Below are 22,722 nucleotides of genomic sequence, written 5' to 3'. Positions count from 1 at the left end.
CTTAAACCCTGCCACTGCTTTATCAACTAAGTTTGTGTAATGTCCTAAACCCTGTGTTGTCATTTCAACAATTGTCACAGCATCCTCACCAGGAGTAGATTCCATCTCAAGAAACCACTTTTTTGCTCATCCATAAGAAGCAACTTATCGTCTGTTAAAGTTTTATCATGAGATATCAGCAATTCAAATATAATAATAATGAAAAAGTTTGAAATGCTGTGAGCATTACCAAAATGTGACAAGGAGACATGAAGTGAGCAAATGCTGTTGGAAAAATTGTGCTGATGGACTCGCTCAACACAGGCTTGACACAAACTTTCAATTTGTAAAAAAAACAAAAAAACAAAACCTATCTGTGAAATGCAATAAAAGAAGTTTTGCCCATAACCCCTGCTTTAGAGAAAAATGGAAACATTAACAAGGTTGACAGTTTTTAATGTGAATTTACAAATCCTGTATTGATATGAATGAATCAGGGCAGAGCTTGTCATTTATTCATCTCTAATCTAGTCAATGTTTATGAGTGTTAGTTTCAAAATAGGTTCTGTGTAGCAAATTTAGATAGCTTTTATTTATAACAACTAAACCAAACACATCCTTAGAACTTTTGTTTGATTAAATCAACTGTGGTCTGTAGATTTAGATGCTAAATGGCAATCAGAGATGAAAGAAACAATTGAATTTGAGTAGTAATATGGGTGTTCATGTTTAAACAGCCTAGATAAAATAAGTGTACCAGATTATGAAGAGATCACTAATAAAAGTTAAATTGATGGGGCACCAGGGTAGTGCAGTCTCTTAAGCTTCTGACTCTTGGTTTCAGCTCAGGTCATGATCTCAGGGTCTTGAGATCCAGCCCCTCCGTGGGGCTCCACACTCAGCACAGAGTCTGCTTAAGATTCTCCTCTGCCCCTCCCCACAGTGCTCTCTCTCTCAAATAAATAAATAAATATTAAAAAAAAATAAAAGTTAAATTGATTTTATACTTAAATGAGTTAGCGAAAAGTTAAAAGTCACAAATGATTTTTATAAAAGTGAGAAGTTGCTCCTGGTCTCAACTGAAATCCAAGGCAACATCAGCTAAGGTACATCGATACTTTAAGCCACAAAACAGTAAGCCTCATAACAGAAAAGGGTATAGACTTTTAACTATGATGGCTTGTATAGCGAATGACTGCAATAATCAGGGAAAAGTGTTCTGTGTGGTGCTGCCGTGATAAATATTCATGAATGGAAGATACTAAAACTAGAGCAGTAAGCGCTTTTGTCACCACTTGAGCTTTGATATGTCTTCATTGTCTGGAAATGTACATGCTGCAAAGTTGAAGGAACTGTGTCTGAAAAAGAAATGCAGCTTTGTCATCTGTCCACCCGCTGTCTTACCCTTTACAGCATATATTATCATGTCATTTGCCTTATCAGTTCCTCGTCTTTTCTTCATTATCTCTTTTGAATACAAATGTCATATATTATGTGCCCGTATTAAATTCTAACCTGAAAAAATTTCAGTGTTTATCAGACTAGCAGGTAAATGAGACTCTATGTTTGAATTAAAGAAGAGATGTGATGTCATTACATAAATTGCAATCTGAAGTTATAGACAGGACTTTTTTATTATTATTATTGTTCCTGATTTACTGACTCTGTAAAAGCATACTAACATATTTATCACCCAGAGGAAAGTACCCTCGCTGATTAGAAAACTGCAGAACTGTTGCATAAAAAAAATCATTCCCCCAAATATTTGAAAGTACATTTAAAATTTTGGTTTGCTCTGAAGAGTTCTATAAAGTGTTGAGATGAGGCCAACATAAGTCAACATAAAATGTGCTCAATCGGGCTCAAAAACCCTAGATTACTTGCGATGTCAAAATGTGGTGTAAGTACTTAATCATCACTAAAACAACTGGGCAATCTCAAAGATAATCAACATAGATGCATTTCTCTACTGTGCAAGGTCACCTAATGAGACCTAATATCTCCTAATATAAGATCAATGTTATCCTTATCTACACAGTGGTAAACAGATGCTTCCTTACCCAGAATCACTCCTAATTAGGAATAAGTAACAGAGGTAGAGGAAAGAAATCTAAAAATACTGTGAAGACCATACCCATTTTATAGATGGAGAAACTGAGGCAAGCAGATTCTATACAATTTAAGAGTTAAGAGGGAATTCAGGGGTAAATCAGTGCAAGCTCCTCATTTAATTAAATGAAAGTATTGAGGACCGGAGAAGTTAAGTATTTAGTCCAAAGACATATGACAATAATGTGAAATTAATCGGAAAATTCTAGGATCAATAAAAGCCTTTGGCAACTTGTATATTATCAAATTTCCATATGATTACCTAGTTCATTCTGAATATTTCAACCACATACGGGCTCCTTTACTAGGTTAGAGCCATTTTCTTAAGTACTAAAAATATGGTTTAATCAATCACAGATAAGGTGGTGAGGTACAAATGGTCATGAATCAAAAAAGCAAGTTAAGATTTCAGTTCAAGAATCAAGACTCAATCCAGCTTAGTAGGACACATGCATCTATTGAAAACATTTGACATTTTGAACATACTTTCTGTGCTTCATTTAGTCTAGAATTTTCCTAGATCCAGCTCTGATTAAAGAAGGCATGTACAGGGGCATCTGGAGAGTTCAATTCAGAAAGGAAAAGCATAATTCTCTTTTTTCCACTAATTCAGTTTTTAATGTTCCATCAGATAAAGTTCCAATTATGAGTATAAGGAGGATTCAGTAAATAACTACACTACAGATTTTTTTATTCTTTTTTGACACGAATTTCTCCATTACCACAGAGGAAAGCAAGTAATGACTAATGAGGCATGATCTTCTCCTTTTGTTTGGTATCTCAATTTTATTTGCTGACCTTGCCAAGTTGCAGTAATGATTCCACAAGCCACGAAAAAGGCACCAAATTATCCCACCCAAGAATGGAACCCATTGCATGTTTTGCCTTCTTGTTCCTTCCTTCAGTAAGACAGAAAACTGCTTCATTCAGATTTGCATACCCTATTTTCATGGGATTTCCTTTCTCTAGCACTCACTTCCCCAAGACTCAGAGTATATCAAAACTTGACCAAAAATTGTCGGTCTTCAGAGATGTACTTCTAGCCACCAGAAAGTAAAGGGCTTTTGTTCTGAACCAAACATTCATTGTGAAAATTTTACTTTAAACATCTCTCTCATTGTACAAACATGTGGGCTATCCTCACGCCCCAAGCTTTGAGGCTGGGCCCTGGGAGGGGCAAGAAACCTGCTGAATGGTAGCCTACAAGGAAGGTTAGGAAAAAAAAGTCCTTAAAATTCATTTTAAGAGGAATAAAAAGAATTGGAAAAGCTTAGTCAGTTTCTGGCATTTGATGTTTTTATATAATTTATACATGATTGAAACCAGATGTTAAGTTATAATAGTCTAAGAGCTAAGTGCTAACTAGTATCACTTGGGCTGTTCAAATACTCAATTTGCATTTAAAAAAACATCTCTGAAACTCAATGTGGTACTTATTGGTGATGTTACCTAAAATCGATTTAATGAATTACATTTATTCCCACCAAACCTGTACAATTCAGTCTGTTTTATTATTAGAATTATAATTCTATTAAAAATAGAGTGTGTTGAGCATGGCAATGTTCTTAGCAGCATTATTCACAATAGCCAAAAGATAGAAACAAGCCAAATGCCCACTGATGAATGAATGGATAAAAAAATGTGGTATATACATACAATGGTAATTATTCAGTCTTAAAAAGAAATGGAATCCTGATCCATGCTACAACATGGGTAGACCTTGAAGACATTATATTAAGTAAATTTGGAGGGCACAAAAACAGTCAGTTTAATAAGAATACTTTATGTCAAAAATACTTTTGCAAAATAAGATAGACTTATTTCTTTTTAAAAATGTATTATGTATTTATTGTTTAAAGATATATTGTCAATTCTTAAAGAATATTTGATTTCATTTTATTTTTAGAGTTCCAGATGGTATTTAATAAAATACTTAACAAAAAATTATATATTTTCACATGAAACTAAAACAGTAAACAAGGCAATAATTTCTGCTAATGCCTAGCTTTGCTTCTGTACTTAAGGAATAGAAAAGCATATATATATATATATATGTATGTGTGGGTATATGTACATGTATATCTGCATATATTATTAAATACACAAATGGAAGTCTATCCTGTCTGTACAGTGTACTGAAGTTTATTTGATTCTTTAACTTAACAATGCATCTTAGAGATAATTTTTATGAATACATATAATTTATAAAGTCTCAATAGTATTCATTGTATGACTATGCCACAGTGTGCAACCATAAACATTTAACTTCTTTCCACCTTCTTTCTATATTTAAATCAATGCTATAATGAATATCCTTACACACACATCTTTCTGCATGTGTGAAAAATGTCTGTAGGCTAAATTTCTAAAAGTAGAATTGTTGGACTAAAGGATGTATAGATTTAAAGTTTTTTGTTTGTCTGGTTTTGGCTTTTTAAAGCTATGGCCATATTGCTCCAAAGACATTGCACCAATATATATTCTTACCAACAGTATATGAGTGTGGTTTCCCACACCCTGGCTAATCCTTTTTTTTTTTTCCTCAAATTTATGATCTGGCTCCTCTGATAGATATAAAATGGATGGAACTAGAGGGTATCATGCTAAGTGAAATAAGTCAGTCAGAGAAAGACAGTTATCATGATTTCACTCATATGTGGAATTTAAGAAACAAAACAGAGGATCATAGGAGAAGGGAAGAAAAAACAAAATAAGGGAAATCAGAGAGGGAGACAAACCAAAAGAGACTCTTAACCAAAGGAAACAAACTGAGGGTTGCTGGAGGGGAGCTGGGTGGGGGGGATGGGGTAACTGGGTAATGGGCATTAAGGAGGGTACGTGATGTAATGAACACTGGGTGTTATATGCAACTGAGCTCTGAAATTAATAATACACTATATGTTAATTAATTGGACTAAAATTAAAAAATAAAATAAAATGGCATCTCATTAATGGTTTATCTTGAATTTCTTTAGTAACAAATGGTGCATCCTTTTATGGAAGCCATTTGTACTTCCTTCTCTGTGAACTACCTGATCAAGTCCTGAGTTTTTCCTAAGAGAAAAGAGAATCTAAAAGAAGCAAGCAACTCACTAGAAATCTGATTGACATCTGTTTAGTGGATGTCCCTGCTTGATGTTACATACTCAAGAATTGATTGATTTTTAGGAAATTTCAAAAAGGAACTCGTGGAATTAGGCATCTCCTTATGCATTCATCTGCAGATGACAATTCCCTCGATGAACTAGGAGTCTGGAAGGAAGGAACAAGTCCGTGAGGAAGAGCCAGGAGAGGAGACTGGAGAAGAGAATCACAGTAGTGAGGGAGGAGGGAGGATATGAGAGAGAAGGGAGAAGACAGGATAAATCAAAAAAAGAAGAAGGGGGAAAAAAGAAAGGTATATGGACAAGAGGAGAAGGGAAAGAAGAAAAGTATATCTATGTCTGAACAAGTTCCTACTACATTAGAGTAGTGTTGTTAATAAGGTACAAAATGTCTTCCTGTGGAATTTTTCTGAATTTTGTTGTTCAAGCTATAGGTAGAAATATTAGGAGTGTTCGTATATACTTCGCAAACTTATTGTATATATTTTCTTCCAAAGTTAATTCTACAAGCTTATAGTTTTCTGGGATGTCTAATTGTTATCTCTTTCTGAACCGCATAGAGTTTGTTTATTATAATGAGTAAGTAGATAAAATTCAGACTTCTTAAAATAACTTACTTTAATATTTTTTACCAGATTCTTTTGTGTTCTTGTATCCAAATCTTTATGGATGGGGTTAAAGGACAACTCATACTACATTTTGGCCAAGAACAAAGAGAGTGATAAGAAAGTCCCAGTGTGTGATTAGAATTCGTGTGAGCATACTTTGAATTAAAATAGGAATTTAGTCATTTTTAGATAGCTTACAAAGCTTACGAAGTTTTGTGAAATTCTGATAATTTTAGTTATTCATCCTTTATTTTATGTTTTTTTCCTCCTAATTGCTGTATTTAGTATTTTGTTTTATAAAGTACTATGGCAGAAGCAGCAGCAGCATGAGGTCCATACGTTATCCACCTGTGCTTTGCAAAAACTCATGACTATTCCAAAAACAATGCATCTCTTAAAGAACAAAATTAACTAGTTGTTAGGTTGTAACTGCAAAAAAGAAGATAATTAGTGGCCTGAGAAAGAAAATTAAGTTCATAAATTAGAATGAAAAGTCTTAATTGGCAAAAACAAAGTTTAAGAGTTTTGAAAGAATTTATTTTAGAGAAAACAACTAAGCAATTAAATTGTAAACACTTACTAAAAAATGCAAATGAATGTAACAGTTGATACATTAATGTGATAAACCAAAGTTGGTAAGATTTAGGAAAGTATTAAGTGATTTGGAAGCATCACTGAAAGAACTGAGAAATCACTGCCATAATAAACATGACAAGGGCAGGTGATCTGCCCAGTAAAATATTTTATTCAGATATCATTTCAAGATTTATAAGTATAATATCAATGAACAAAGGATTTTCTGGTAAGTTCATACATCAGTGTTTTAGTTGACTGCTCTGGCTCTCTGAAATATAAAGACTTTTTGCATTAACTCCAAATGAAAAGATAAATGGCTTTCCTTTCCTTCTTTTCTAACCAACATTCATTGGCCTACCTCCAGTATTCTGTATACCATAGAAAGGTCATGTAGCATGGCTCCAGTCTATGAACCAGTCAACATGTGTCAAGTATGTGTTCTTGCAAAATGAGATGATTAAAAGGGGATTTCTATTTGAGCAGATGTTAGTATTTAGGAACATAACAGAATTGTATCATCACAAATTCGAATGAAAGGGGAAAGGCACCAAAAAATATATATATATATTTGAAAGGCATTTTATAATATATCTAAATATTTATCAGCATCTTCTTTTCCTTTATCTTCTAAAAAATACTACATGTATTTTATTTAAATTATGTCTTTCATGAATCCTCCCATAAAAATAAATTATCTCCTTAATAAATCATCTCCTTTTTCATGAAAATCTGCTTATTTCAGCTCTACTTTCTGACCAAAATAATTTGAAATGAGCATGGTAGATGAACCATATAAAAGGAAACCCATGACTCAGTACTGACTTCTGAATTTAGAGATTTCACCCAACAAGTAAATTAGAAGATTAGTATACATTTATCAAAAGATATTGGCTCTCAGAATATTTGTTTGAGAGATTCAATCTTAGTATGGGAGTACAATATAGTAGGGATAAAACTCAAGCTTTGATGTTATGTTTTTTTACATCTGTCACTAAGTAGGTATATGACTGTAGGAATATCATTTTACCGACCGAGGACTTCATTTACTTCATCTGTAAACTACAGGAGTTAAACAAATAATTGTTTCCCCAATGAGTTCCATGCAGGGTTCTGTAGATAATGTTTGAAAAAGTAGCCCTCTTTATGATAGGCAATGCATAGTAATATATGAATTATTCAGAAAAGTTGTTCAGGAAAGAGATATGTGGAACATTGCTTAACCATAAAAATCTCTTCAAGAAAAGGCTACAAACATCATAAAAACTGTGTCTTGATTAAACAACAGACAAAGGAATTCTCAAGATTTTTTACTCTAAACATTTATAATTTATTATTTAAGTTATAATAGTTTAAAAGTATATAAATTTAAAATTTATACTTTAGTAGCTATTTATAATTTAGTGATTAATAGTTTGGTGGTTATATAACAGTTAATTTAGTAGTTATAGCATAATTCTGAATGTTGAGATTTAAGATCATAATTTAAAAAATAAACTGATGAAAAGATCATAATAAGTATGTATATAAATCCAAATAATTTATATCAAAATTAATTCTAATCATGCATTCCCAGTGTTGATAATTCAAATTTAGAGGGTTTTGACATCATATGTTCATAGGATAGCTCAGTAGATGACCTGAGCCAAGACATAAATACACATCTACTTAAAACCAGTATTTTTAATAGCCAAATGCATTTTAGTGTTTTACTTTTCAAAACAACAAAGTACAGAAACTTTTCATGTAGTCCCAAAGTCAAACATCAAATTTTAATAATATAAGTAAATTTAATAATAATAATAATAAAAGTTTTTTTCTTAAAGAAAAACTCATTAGATATTCAAAATCTCAAACCCTTTTTTAAATGTTTCCCTATAATTTGCCCTTTGTGAGTGTATTGTTGGTACACAAATCAAAAATCCTTATTAGACATTTATACTACTGGTTCTTAAATATACAGCACAGATTCCACTGAGAAGAGATCTCTGGGTGCTAAAAGCTAATCAGATAATCTCAGAAAGACCCTCTGACTGCCTTTTAACATTTAATCATGCATTAACCATAAATTAAGCATTCGGTCTCTGGCAGCCTTAGAGTAGTCTGGAGGTGCAGGCTTTCTATTTACAATTTTGACCTGCCACCAACCAAGCAGTCCAGCCCACTTACAGAAAATGAAAGCTTAAATGGTTGATATTTACAAATAGGTTAATGTAAATGTAATGTAAAAATGTAATGTAATGTAAAAATGTTAATGTAAAAAAGTTGGTCTTTCAGATACGTGTCAATTGTAAGTTTCTCCACATTTTCACTTCCTATCTTTCAATGGTCATAACCTTGCTTCCTCGTCTATCAAAAGCCACAACTACCCTATTCATGTTCCCTTCTCGTTGTGTCTTTGATTAGGCTAGAACACTAGGCATAAGTGATAATGGGCAAAAAGAGTTCATGATGAGACTACTAAGAGTTAAATTCTTAAGCCAAATGTATCTTGTCAGGCTAGTTGGCCCTCTTTGAGCGTAGCTCAGGAAATAATTAGTTTCCCCGTACCCTGAGACAGCCTTATGTTTAAGGACATGCAGGTAATCTGATTTTTATGAGAGTTTTCACTTTCCAATAAATCCCCTTACCAGTTGGTGAATTAACTTTTAACTCTTGAATTATATAAGCAACCTTGTGTACTTTTTGTGTTGTTAATAATATTGATTGAAGTAACAGAATAAGAAAAGCACCAGTTTCTCTAAAACCAACAGTGACTTGCTTAGACATAAAGCTCAGTTCTATGCACTGCCTACTAATTATTTCATTCTATTAACATATACCTCCTTCTTTCTTGTTCCCACATTATTCTCATTATCATCTATCCCACTCCAATGTTATTATCACATTTTTAATTTACCATCCTCTCCTTTACCCTCCCACTTGGGTTTGGGAACTTACTGCCTCCTGCCTGAATTATAGCCATGAGAGCTTCAATGTACTTCCTAACACCAAGCTCTCCCACCTCTCATTCAAGCATTTACAGCATGACCAAGTTATTCTTTAAGCAGTGTTTTCATCCTGTCACTATCATAATCAGAAAGATTAAAGGCTAACTGACTAATACACACCATAGATAGCTTATTCATAGGAAATGCATTTAGATGTAATCAGATATCATAGATACCAGCTTCACCAACTCCTACCTTCTCCCACCCCCCTCAGTTGCTCTTCTAAACTGCTACCACCGTCAACACAATGTCTTTAACCCCTAGACTCAAACAGATTATTTCTCACCTCTCCTACCTCAGCAGGGAACTTAAAGTCACCAGATGTGAGTTAGGTCAGTTTTGCCATTACAAACTTACATTGGCTACAATTATTTTCTTCTATTCTATCACTGAAGAAAAGATGTTCCTCTCCCTGTTTATTGCTAACACTCCTCTCTGCACTGTGAGTCACATTCTCTACACACTCTCAAGTAATGTGCTCCTCAGCTGTCCCTTCCCTCTTTCCTGTTTCTTCTCCCTCCCTTTCTAATGGTTTCATCTCTTCATCTTATAAACCCACTCAATTCTCTCCCATCCTTAGAAAGCTTTTCCTTGTCCCAGTCTTCTGCTTTTCTCCTTCCTTTCTCTTCCAGATTGTTAAAACATGTCTACATCAAACTCCACTTACGTTTGACATTCATTTCTCAACCACTGGGATCTGGTTTCTGTTTCTACTATTCCACTGAACCTCTTCTAAACACCTTCCTGGAAAAGGTCACAGATTGTGGTAGACAGATTTGTAAAATGTCCTGTCCCCAATGATCTCCACCTACTGGTATTCATGCTCTTATGTAATCCTTTCCACTTTAGTGTGAAATTCTTCTATCCAATAGAATATTTCAAAGGTGATAGGACATCACTTCAATAAGTGGGTTTCAAAGGACTATGATTTCTGTCTTACTAACAGACACTCTCTATTTCTTTTTTGGCTTTCATTATTTGACAAAGCAAGCAGCAATTTTGGAGCAGCCCACGCGGCAAGGAACTGAGAGCAGCCTCTGGCTAACCGCCAAAGAAGAACTGAAATCCTCCTTCCATCAACCCATGAGGAACTAAATCCTGCCACGTGAGTTTGGATGTGAATTCTTTTCCATCTGTGTCTTCATATGAAACCCCGTCTTGGTCATCACCTTGACTGCAACTTTGTAAGACCCTAAGAGGAAGATTCAGATAAGCCATGTTCATATTCCTGACACATGCAAATTGGAAGCAAAGAATTATGTTGTTTTGAGTTGGTTTTTCACTGTCAATTTTTTATACTTCTCTTTATACTTCTTTTTCTACATCTCCAAGCATCCTGAACTCCCTCCACTGGATTCTCTTCTGTATATCTACTACATTGAGACATGGCTAAAGAGTTTCTCTTCCGCTCCCTTCTCTTCTTACTCTGTCTTCTCTCCTGAAGATCTCAGATTCTTATTATTTGAACTAACATTTTCATCTAAATACAAAACTCATGTATCTAATTGCTCATTATACATCTCTACTAGATATTTCTACTTCAAACTCAACATGAGCAAAATGAAATAGGTTATTATCCCCTGACAATCTCTCTTAAGAACCATAACTGACCAGTCATCAAATGCTTGGCAATTCTGTCTCTTGAATTCAAACTTTGTCTGCCATTCCCACCACCTCTATCTTGGTTATGGCCCACATTACCTCTTGCGTGAATCATTTCAATACTTTTTGACGAAATTCTTGCTTCCATAGTTACCCTCCTAATGTCATCCTAAAGGAGAATGGATTATCTAAAAGACATAACTGATCATGTTACAGCACTGCCTAAAATTTTTCAATGACTCCTACCACCTGTAGTTAAAAACAAAACAAACAAACAAAAAAAACCTCTCTTGAAAGAAAGACCGTCCTTATTCACTCTCCAGTTTTGTTTCCTCCAATCACCTTCCTTCCTCTACCCCTCTCCCCATGCCCTTGAAACCATCACACTATTTCTATTTGCCCAAACACTTTGCTATTTCAGGACCAATGGTTCTCTCTGCTATAAATACCATTCCTCTATACCCAATTACTTGAAGAACTCGTAGACAACTCATCTCTCCTATCATTTCTATTCAGTTTAGTTCAGTAAGGCAAATAGGTGTGGATCAATTTCTATAGGCCAGGAATAGGACTGAGTCCTGGAGGGACTAATCATCTAAACGGAGTTTTAGAAAATTGCAAATCCAATGGGAGCACCCAGAATTCTGTGAGATGGCCATTAACCCAGATCAGGGATTCAGGGAAGATCTTCCGGAAAAGATTTGTTTTCAGTCAAAATAAGACATGAATGAGTTGTATGATTTACATACTACAATAAGTGTAGTACTTAGGTCTTTTCTCCTTATATGTCTCTCTTTTCCATGTTCCAAGAATTAGTTGAAGATTTATGATGTACTACATTCTCCTTCAACATGCTTCCTCTGTTGTATTTTGTACTGTGGTCACTTCTTGTTTGAATTACTGTATTCTTAATGTGATTGTGAGCTTTTGGAAAAGTTAGGACTGAATCTGAATTATCATTGTAGTTCCAGCAACCAGCATGACTTTTGTCATTTTATCAATGCTCAATAATTGCTTCTTTTATTGAAAGTCAGATTTATTGAGGTATAATTTATATACAGTAAAATGCATATAATTTAACTGTACAATTCAATGAGTTTAATAGTTTCTTGATTAAATTGATTTTGTAATCTTTTGTCATCTGTGATTTCATAGATAATATTCCATGCATCAAAGAGTAAGCCCCAACCACTCACATACTGTTCAGACACTGTGGGGACTCAATAAATAGCTTTTTAATAAATGAACGAGCCAACAAAAATATTTCCATGTTACCACCTCATGGTTCACAAAGGGAGGGAAATTGTAAAACTTTTATATCTGAAGTAAAAACTGCAAGCATGATTACAGTACACTGGAAATTTATCTTAAATAGTCAAAAGTAGTTTTCCTGTGTCCTAGAATCTAGGTCGGTCCAAAATATTTTAAAATTAAAATTGAATTCCTTGGCATTTATAATTTTATGTAGAAACTTGTAAGCTGCTTCAAAATCAAAATATCACTTACCTTCTGCTAACCACAATTTTAGAAATTATTGACAAGTAGACAATTACCCGTGCCAAAAATCACCTACAAAAATTTGGGCTGGGTTTTTGCCAGTCAGGATGCCAATTAATTACCCCACAAGGACTGGTTGGCTTTGGATCAAATAAAGCCTCATTGAAATGCAAGGCTACTCCTATCAGAGAGAAGACAGGAAAGAAAAGACAAAAGCAAAAACAACCAGACACTTAGATCAAGTAAGGCTGATTAGAGAAGAAAAGCTACTTCTTTGACATTTCTCAGATTCTTACAAATTTCTAAAGAGTCTAGTCCACCTGAATAATCAGAACTGGCATGCAGACTCCTCTTGCAGATGGACCAGGCTAGCATCACCTGAAAGGAAAAGCAGAGACCGTAGCTGCCATGCAGGTGTTGGGTACTGGATTTGCCCTCAAACAGAAGGCAGTCTTGGGTGATGGTAGTAGGAGGGAAGAAATGAACTAGTGACATAAATCATAATTTTTCAAAGGGATATGCGTGTCAATTTCCCATTCAAGATAAACGAACACTGGGAATCATTATACTCTAGGGCTGATCACTCTTTGATTTACAATCCATTTTTATTACAATGGAAGGTTTGAGAAAAAAAAATGGTATAGCACTTTGCTTTTATCTTGTGTGTTTCTGGAAGAACAAAAAAGAAGACCGAAGTGGTTCATTTGTCTATTCCTCTTGCTATGTCATCAAGTTCTCTCCTTCTTGGAGAGCCATATTGTTCACTTACACTGTTTACCGTTTAAGATTTATTTTTACCAGAGCTTCTACATCTAAGTGCTCCCTTGGTATTTTGAAAGGCATTTCATTTTAATAAAGTCACTAGAAACCAGAAATAATTCAACAACTCTGGCCTGTAAATGTAAATTACTCTAGCATGAAAACTAGACAGAATATTTGAATATTTGTATACTGTATAGAAAAGTCTCGTATTCTACCTGTTATGATTATGTAGACATCAATATAGGGATGACTTATCTATGCACGCTGCAATTTAATTTTAATAAAAACAAGAATAAGTAACTTTCTATTATCAGCAGCTTTTCCAATAAAGTAACTTTTAGGAAGTGTTGTGGACTCTTCCACTAGACCAAAAACTTCTCAAAAGAAGAGAAATTATGTCCCTAGTAATTTCAAAGTTGTTGTCACATACTAGATGTTAAATAAATGTGAAAGAGTGAATGTCATAAGTGCATATTAAAACAAAAAGCACTTTGGGTTTCACTGTACAATGAGAAAGTAAGATTGAAAAGTGCTATATGAATCAAAGACAAGCAAGTTCACTACATTTTTCTGACAATTATATTTTATCATCAGATGATATCCTTTACTTTATATTTGCATAACTAAATGTCGCATCCGGGTGATTTTCTACACACACCCACACACAAATGCACACGTGCATTCATACCCATGCACACACATGCACACAATTTGTGGCAAAAATTTATTTAAATCATCCATTTCTCACAACACAGAAACTAGTTTGCAGTTTCAGAAAAATACATCTTAGCTTCTACAATTTACAACAAGATTTCAAAGATTTAGAGTACAGAAGGAACAACACTCAGGGTTAATTCTTTCACACAGCACAAGAGAACAAGAGTCAAAATCAAACTACCTGCTAAAACAAGGTGGGCAAGTCAGAGTCCAAAGACATGCAAGAGTTGAGGATTAGAGAAATTACAAGCTTATAAAGTACGGCACCCACACAAGAACCAAAATGCTCTAAATATCATCTGTCAGAGCAGTGAGGAAAGTAACAGATTCAGGTAGATCAAAACAGGGCAAAGCAAGCACTAGGATTAAGGCACTAGTAAGAAATACCATGAAAGTTCAGTCCAAGAGTCTTTCTTGACTTCTGTGAAGAAAGTAGCCAATTTGAATCAGCAATGTAAGTCAAAGACCACAGGCAAGAGAAAACGGGCCAAGGACTATAGCATCAACTCCCGACAGAAGCAGGAACTGACAGGCTGGAGCCTAAAACACCGATTCCATTAAGGAGGGAAGAAAAGGTGGCATAGGCTCAGAAAAACATCTTGCCCAAGGTGACACAACACCCCCACTACAGCTGAGGGGAGACCTTTCAGCATTCTGACCCATAGATCACACCATCTTACTTGAATAACGCTTTCCCAATAAAGAATTTTTTTTTCTTTTTTTTTTTTTACTTTAGAAAAAGTTGAAAGTCAGATTTCAATGAGAATGTCTTCATGACTAAGGACAACTCCCCTCCTCTGTCATAAATAGAAATGTGCATTTAGGTGAAATGGGACTGAGAATTTATTTGATGGCGGTTTTAAGCACTAGTTCTTGAAATTGTTACTCTCTTCTGATGTAGTCTGAGAAAGATATATTGAAGCTATAAGCTCTGACACTTGGGTGATTAGCAGCCATTACAGGCTGTTTTGGAGCATTCATAGCGGACCTTATTTCACAAAAAACAATCTGTAAAGAAAATCACTAATAAGGATGATCTATTACTAAATACCTCATCACCTGAAAAAAGAAGTCTCATGTTGACATTCCCATTCAAGGATTTATTAAGAAGTTTTAAGATCCTTTTAATCCTATTTCTTTTATATTTTAAAACACAAGATATCCTTGGAAAAAATAGACTCCATAAAAAAATGATTTTGAAATTACATGATTCTACCTGGAATTTCCATTTGGCAGCAAAATAAAGTAAGTAAAATTTAGTAAGAAGCAAATATCATCCATATATCCTTATTGTATAATCTGACTGTGCAAGCAACAGCACTATGAAAATGACATTAGACCAGCCCAGTAAAATAAATGCAGGGGATTTTAATCATTTATTTTCAAAATAAAAGTGACTCTATCAGGGTGCCTGGGTGGCTCAGTTGAGTGTCTGGCTTTTTTTTTTTTTTTTTTTAAGATTTTGTTTATTTGAGAGAGAGAGAGGGAGGAAGCACAAGTGGGTGGAGGGGCAGAGAGAGAGAGAGAAGCAGACTCCCCACTGAGCTGGGAGCCCGATATAGGGCTCCATCCTGGAATCCTGGGATCACGACCTGAGCCGAAGACAGATGCTTAACCAACTGAGCCACCCAGGTGCCCCAAGTGTCTGGCTCTTGATTTCAGCCAGGTCATGATCTCAGGGTTGTGAGATGGAGCCCTGTGTTGGGCTCTGGAGGCTCTCTCCCTCGGCCCCTCCCCCCACTCAAGCTCGCTTGCTCTTTCTCTAAAACACACAAATAAAATCTCTTAAAAAATAGTGAACATACCAGTTTTTTCATTTCTACAATTTCACTATTAGTAACATAAAAGTACCTCCCAAATGAGGCCATTTCCCCCATCTCTCACCTTTTCCTTCTTCTCTATAAAGTCTATCAATTCCTGAAATGATCCTTCAGTGATTATGCTAGAGAAGCAACCTTGGATAGAAATTAAGAACTCTCCTCTGGTGTCATACAACCTGAATTCAAAACCTACATACACTAATTAGCAACTTGGGAACTTTGAAAAAGTCACTTAATAGTTCCAAACTTATATTTGTTGTAAGGACTAAATGATACCAGCATTTTTTTCAACCCCCCCCTTTTTTTTAAAGTAACCTCCATGCCCAGTGTGGAACCCAATGTTGGAACTTGAATTCATGACCCTGAGATCAAGACCTGAGCCAATATCAAGAATTGGACCCTTAACCAGCTGAGCCACCCAGGCGCCCATGATACTAGCATTTTTAAGCACTTAATAAATATTAATAATTATTATTAGGTACTGTGGGTTGGGGACATATGGGGTAGTCGGTGTTTGTCTTTTAAGAGGTTATAGGCTAAAGAAGATTTACACATACAAAACAGCAGAGAAAGAAGTGCAAATGAAGTAGATCCATGCAAAGAAGACACCTGAGTAAAGGAAGTTTCCTTAGATGTATGTGGCTCATCCTGGAGATTGTAGTGAAGTCTGTGGGTACTCTTCCATGGTTCATTGTTTCAAACCCATGATACTTGGCTCTTATTCCTGGGTTTGTATGTTGACACTAAGATTTGACAGGTTATAGGACCCACTGGGATTTCCTTCGGTGCAAACACAAAAGATAGGAATTTAATGTCCAGTGAAGCAAACTGACAGAGGACAGAAGCAGGTGGACAAATTTTGCCCCTTCCTCCCTCTGAGTATGTGGCTGCAGGACCTTGATAAACATCACTGAAGAGTTCCTCTAAGATTGGGCAGTTAGCTTATCATGAAGTTATAATCATCTTGGTAATACACTGGTATTTATTCTTTTTCTTGCTTCATTTCCATTTTCTCTTACACCTGTTTGCCTGGGATTGCACTGACCAATGAATTGTTAGCATAGAACTTTTGACTCAGGTTCTATTTCCTAGAAAACCCAGGCTAAGACAGTGGAGAATAAGAATGGCCCTAGAAAAGAGATATTCAAATATTTTGGTTTTGAATTGCCCACCAGTCTGAAGCATTTGCAGACCTATTGCTAGTAGTAAATGGGCTGGTGATAACCCTTGGCATTAACTTGTGGTTAATTGAGATGAGAAGATGAATTTGCAGCAGCTGCCAGACTTGTCCTTGATAGATGTAGCAAAAATTGTCAGTGTCCCACCCTCAGATTTTTAGTGTGCTTCTGTTCTCTTCTAAGTGTCAATATCTACATCTGTGAGTCTGAATTTTTTTTTCCCCAGAAATATGGGAAGCCCTGATACTCATGTGCATAGCAGATTAGAAGTGTCAAGGAATGAACATGGCCACCAGAGGCCTTCAACTCAAGACTCTTGGGAGCTGGTAAGTAATTATCTCATTGCCCTTGTCCTTGGGTAGACTAATTCTGAGGCATGGGTTTTGCAGTTTCCCAGAGGCTGCATGTGGGATTAAACTCCAAATACCTACTGTGGTGGTTGGTTTATTAATGCACTCTATTGTACATTTCCTTCCTGTTGGTATAACATGTACTTTCTAAATAGGACCCGCACACTCAATCCTGTTGGCAAAGTCTGCTTCTGGGAGAATCCAAACTAAGACAGACAATCAATTTGGGGGAAATAATGATTACTTAATGCTTCCTTATGGAACATGGTGTAAGCTGGCTGCTTTTGATGGCACTGAATGCCTTGTGGGGGAAAAAAAAAACTGTACAAATTAGTTAACTATCAATAGAGGCCATTGAAAAAGCCTGAGGGCATCTATAGTCACTTGTCTTTTTCAGGCTGGATTTGATAGGGATGATGCCATGGAACTGGGCTCCCTAAGATCTAAATTTGTAATCATCATAGCTAATGAACTAAGGACACACAGTGCTCAGTGGGCTTCTTTGACTTGTAATGGTAGTATAAACCACAGCTGGGAAAACTGATCCAACCCAGTTACTGGGTAACTTGAAAGGCTGCCAATTTAGAATGAGGTCCAGAGCAAGAGAGGGGTTTTTAGTCTGGGCACACTTTGTTGCAAACTGCCTTATAAATGTGCAGACCATGTGATCCAGCATGTCAATCATGCCAGAAGAATCCATGATGAATAAAGAAGTGAGCTGAAACCTCTGGCAAGCCCCAGTAGGAAAACTGCAGTACAGACATAAAGAGTTCTAGAGGAAGGCCATGGCTTCCATGTCAAAAAATACAAAACTACTTTACAAATAGTTTGGGACTCGTTAATAGGTCTAAATAGAAACTGTGTACCTGAAAATGGAATACCAAAGACTATGAAAATAGAGTTGCCCATCATGAAATAGGTATTAGCAGATTCACCAAGTCATAGCAGAGATCCACTGTATAATGGGACTAATACATTCAAGATTGAACACAGGCAAATCCAGATAGCATAAGTAGATTATATGACCAGATTGCCCATTCTCTATCTCTGTTGTGCCAATACTTCTTCCTCACCTAATATCTTTTTTTTAAAGATTTTATTCATTTATTTGAGAGAGAGAGAGAGAGAGAGGGCATGAGAAGGGGGGAGGGTCAGAGCAGTTTCCCCGATGAGCAGGGAGCCGGAAATGGGACTCGATTCCAGGACTCCAGGATGGTGACCTGAGTCAAAGGCAGTCGCTTAACCGACTGAGCCACCCAGGAGCCCCTCACCTGGTAACTTTCCATTAAATGTGTCTGGGATAGAGGAGAGCCTGGTTCACAATTGGGCAACATGCACTCTCCATAACACTACTGAGATTTCAGACCTCTGATATCAAAGATTAGGGTTTATGCCACTGGACAAGCAACTTTGGCCCACTGAAAGTGCTGGCCTTGGGTAAGGAAGCCTTTAATGGGCACATGAAGAAGGAGGTCATACTATTAAATATGTATTCAGGGTCAGAAGCAACAGTGAAGATTATAATTCGGTTTGTTAACTTTTTAAGTATTTCAAAAAGACAGGAAATGACCACCATCTTAAAGGATTGGACTGCACTCAGGGAAGAAGGGAGGTTATCTTGCTTCCAGGCAAGACTCCAATATCATCAGAAGACAAGCAACTTTGAGTTGACTCAGAAAAGACTGCACCAGATTCAGTGCTTCAAACACTGGCCTTGAGTTCTGGGTGGGGCAGTCCAAAGAACAGCACACATATTTCAGTCTTGGAACCAGGTTGTTGTTGCCCCAGCCGCAGTCATAGACCAAGAGTCATGCCATGGAGGCTGGTCCCCATCCCTTAGTTGGTTTGCAGGCACACACTTGTCTCTTACTCAGAACCACAGAAATATGTATTTATGTATGTGGGTCAATGTAATTTTTTGTTTATTTGTTTATTTTTGCTCTGGGTTGCAGTTTACAGAAGTTTGCAAACCATTCATCTGTTGCACACTGGTTCTCAACCAACAGAGGAGTCTCTGAATTATGGGGTACAACCAGTGTACTTCTTGTCTTCTACTTCACTCATTCATTAAAATACTTGCTATGACACTCAATAGTTGTAGGTTGTGATTATTGCAGGCTGAAGTAAATTTTGTTAAGAAATAGAAAAAAGTAACTTGCACTAGACTTTATTTTAAAATTATTTTTCAAAATATTCTTCAATGTGGTTTTCATATTGCCTCTATAATAGGCAGAGGGACCAAAACTTAAAGGAAGAATGGCAAACAGTGCTGAAAGATAGCAGAAACAGTATGCTCTGCATGTTTTAAGTTAGAAGTTGGGATTGCTTTATGGAATTAAAGACTGTAACCCCATAACATAACTTCAAATGGGGACAGGCTCAGGGAAAATGAACTAGGAAAAACACTGCTCTGTTAATTCTGCCACTTCTGCCCCCAGATTCTTAGGACCCCTGTTCCACACTTCCTCCTTGGAATCCTCCTCTCGACATACGACAATGGATCGGATACCTCACAGAAACCAGAAAAGCGAGTACACTGGAGTTTTCTACTCAGCACTACCAGCAGTATGAGCTACTTCTGTGATTTGTTAACTAGAATAATAAGGCAAGGTGCAACAAGATAGAATAGAGCAGAAAGGCAAATGTTTCCGAATTATCAAGGGGTACAGAGGTCCATTAAAGCATTGACCTTCCTTGTAAAAAACTTTGTATTCTGGAAAAAAAAAAGAGAGAATTGTGCCAGAGATCACGGATATGTTAGACTCTGGGAAGCCGATCTGATTCTCCAGTTTTCCTTGCCCATTCTGATAATTCTAGGCTTATAAAGAATATTAAAGGAGATATTGAAGATACTCTGAAGAAAATAATAGAAATGTAAAGTTTTATTAACCTTATAGAGCCACACTTTTCCACAATGCAGAGACCTCAGATACTCCCAGCTTCTGAGGGATAGACCTGATTTCCTTATGCATTCATTCTTCATTTCTATTTTTACTCCTGCATCCCTCCCAACCTCCCTTCCTCTCTTCTTTCCTTCTCTCCCTCCTAACTATTCCCATTGAATGAAAACGCATATTTACCACTAACCTACTAATATGCAAGTTATTTCCATTATATTCTTACTCCACTGGAAACATTTATTTTCAAGGGGAAAAGGGAAAGACAGAAACCAAACAAAAGACACAAAAGCAAACAAAAGCCAGACATCATCCCTGCCACTTCTCTTTTGGGGATGGTGGGGAGCAAAGACTTGTATTTCCCTTTCAAGGTCATTTCATGTTTGTTATTGGCTTGCAGCATGATAGCCTCCTGCTCCCTGGTGCTTTTTTAAGTTTAAATTAGTTTCCAATAAAGATGCGCTTGCACCTTGCAGGGGGATAGCATTGTTTTTAATACACTTGTAACTAATGCTGCCAGTCCTTGGGGAGTTTCAAAGGACCTCAAAGGCGATAGTTCTCTACCCGGGAGCAAAGAAGCCATTACAGCTTGTACTGGAAGATTTAATAGGTGTCATAATTTATCATGTAAACCGAAAAGTGTTTCTTAATTAAGTGCGTACGTTAATGAATTTTTTAATTTGATCCCTGTAAGTACCTTGCTATACTAATTGCAATATTCTACACATTAGTCATCCGCTGTTGCCCTTGGCTATTTTCTACCCTGAGAGGAAGAGAAAGAGAGCTTTTCAGTTAAAGTTCATTTAACTCTTTCCACCCAACAAATTAGATGTAGTCCTACTCACATTGGAGTGACAGCTGTGGTTCAATTTCTCTGAGCTTTCAGATTTCTTGCATGCAGGAACCAGCTGAAATTTCTGTTATTTTTCAAACATAGGAAGCTGGGAAAACTGCTCAGCAAGTGAGGCCCTGCCCCTTCCCAAGGGAGCACGCTCCTTGAGTCTCCTGAGCCCGAGGAGGTATATAAAGGCTAAGATGGCGAGAGGGGTCACAGGTGCTTCTATTCTGCTATGAGTTCTCTGCAGTGTGATCAACAAAGGGATGAAATTGGCACAATACTTCCCAAACTCAAAAGAATTAAGGAAAAATAAAACTTGGGCGTATCTACTTGACTGGGTATTATATCTACAACGAATGACACATAATTTATAATAATAAGGGAAGTGTTTATGATACAATGTGAAGTCCAAAAGCACACTATAACATGATGGTACAATATTATTACAACTGTGAAAAACAGCAAAAAATGTTTTTAGGGGAAAAATTGGCAAATAATATGCTTGATCATTATCATGATTATCTTCTGGTGATATGGTTATGAGTAATTAATTTTATTCTTTTTCTACATTTCTGTATTTTCCAAATGTAATATAATGCTGATGTGTTATGTAATAGGGAAAACCCTTTATTTTCCAAAAACTGGTGTAATGTCATATGAGGGCTTTAGGCTTCAGCGATGCACCCCATTTAAATAGCTATTATATAGCTTTTTAAATGTTTTCATATGTTCAAATTTATCCACAGTTTACAGAAAACCTCCAGTCACAAGGTGTTATTAAAGAAGGACTAAAAACAAAAAGATTCCAATTCTTGGCTTTTCTCTTTAAGCGGCCATATTTGAATATTCAGGAGGAGACAACTGTATTGTAATAAATTTTATTTGTTTTTCTTGCATTTGGAGACACACACTTTTCTCTTTATCTATAATGACTGATTTACAACAAGTTAAGCTGCATAAGAAATCAACACATTACGAATATGAATAAAAATATTATTTAACTGACACAGGTACCGATGCCTTATTTTTTTATACATTTATATTTTACAAAGAACTTTTATACTCTGAACCTATGTTAACACATCAAATGAATAAAATAGCCAAACGATACATAGGATGCCTTGTTAAATTTGAATTGCAGATAAATAATGAGTATTTTTAATGTAAGTTTGTTGCATTATTTGCTAAATCCAGTAATCCTACAAATGGAGGAATTAAGATGTATCAGAATTGACTAGACAGTTCTTGTTTGTTTAATGCATATGAATTTTGTTCATGAGGGGTTGAGGCCCAGTAAGCCAAAAAAAAAAAAAAAATCCTTAATCCAAGTGATTCCCCATAAGGACCATAAAATGTCATGTTTTTAAATTACTGTTCCATAGCAGTAGTACTCAGACTTTAATGTCCCTAAGGATCACCTGAGGATTTTTTTTTTAAAGATTTTATTTATTTATTCATGAGAGACAGAGGGAGAGAGAGAGAAAAAGAAGCAGAGGGAGAAGCAGGCTCCAAAGGAGCAGGGAACCCCATGTGGGACTCGATCCCAGGACCCTGGGATCATGACCTGAGCCGAAGGCAGACGCTTAACCACCTGAGCCACCCAGGCGCTCTCACCTGAGGATCTTGTTCAAATTTAAATTCTAACTTATGAGGTATGTTTGAGAGTTGGGATTCTGCATTTCAACCAAGTTCCAAGGA

Source organism: Callorhinus ursinus, unplaced genomic scaffold (genome assembly GCF_003265705.2).
Source record: "Callorhinus ursinus isolate GAN/ISIS: 27379988/994484 unplaced genomic scaffold, GSC_fseal_2.0 scaffold4, whole genome shotgun sequence".
Taxonomy (NCBI): domain Eukaryota; kingdom Metazoa; phylum Chordata; class Mammalia; order Carnivora; family Otariidae; genus Callorhinus; species Callorhinus ursinus.
The sequence above is the reverse complement of the archived record's forward strand: the minus strand, read 5'-3'. Positions refer to the sequence as shown.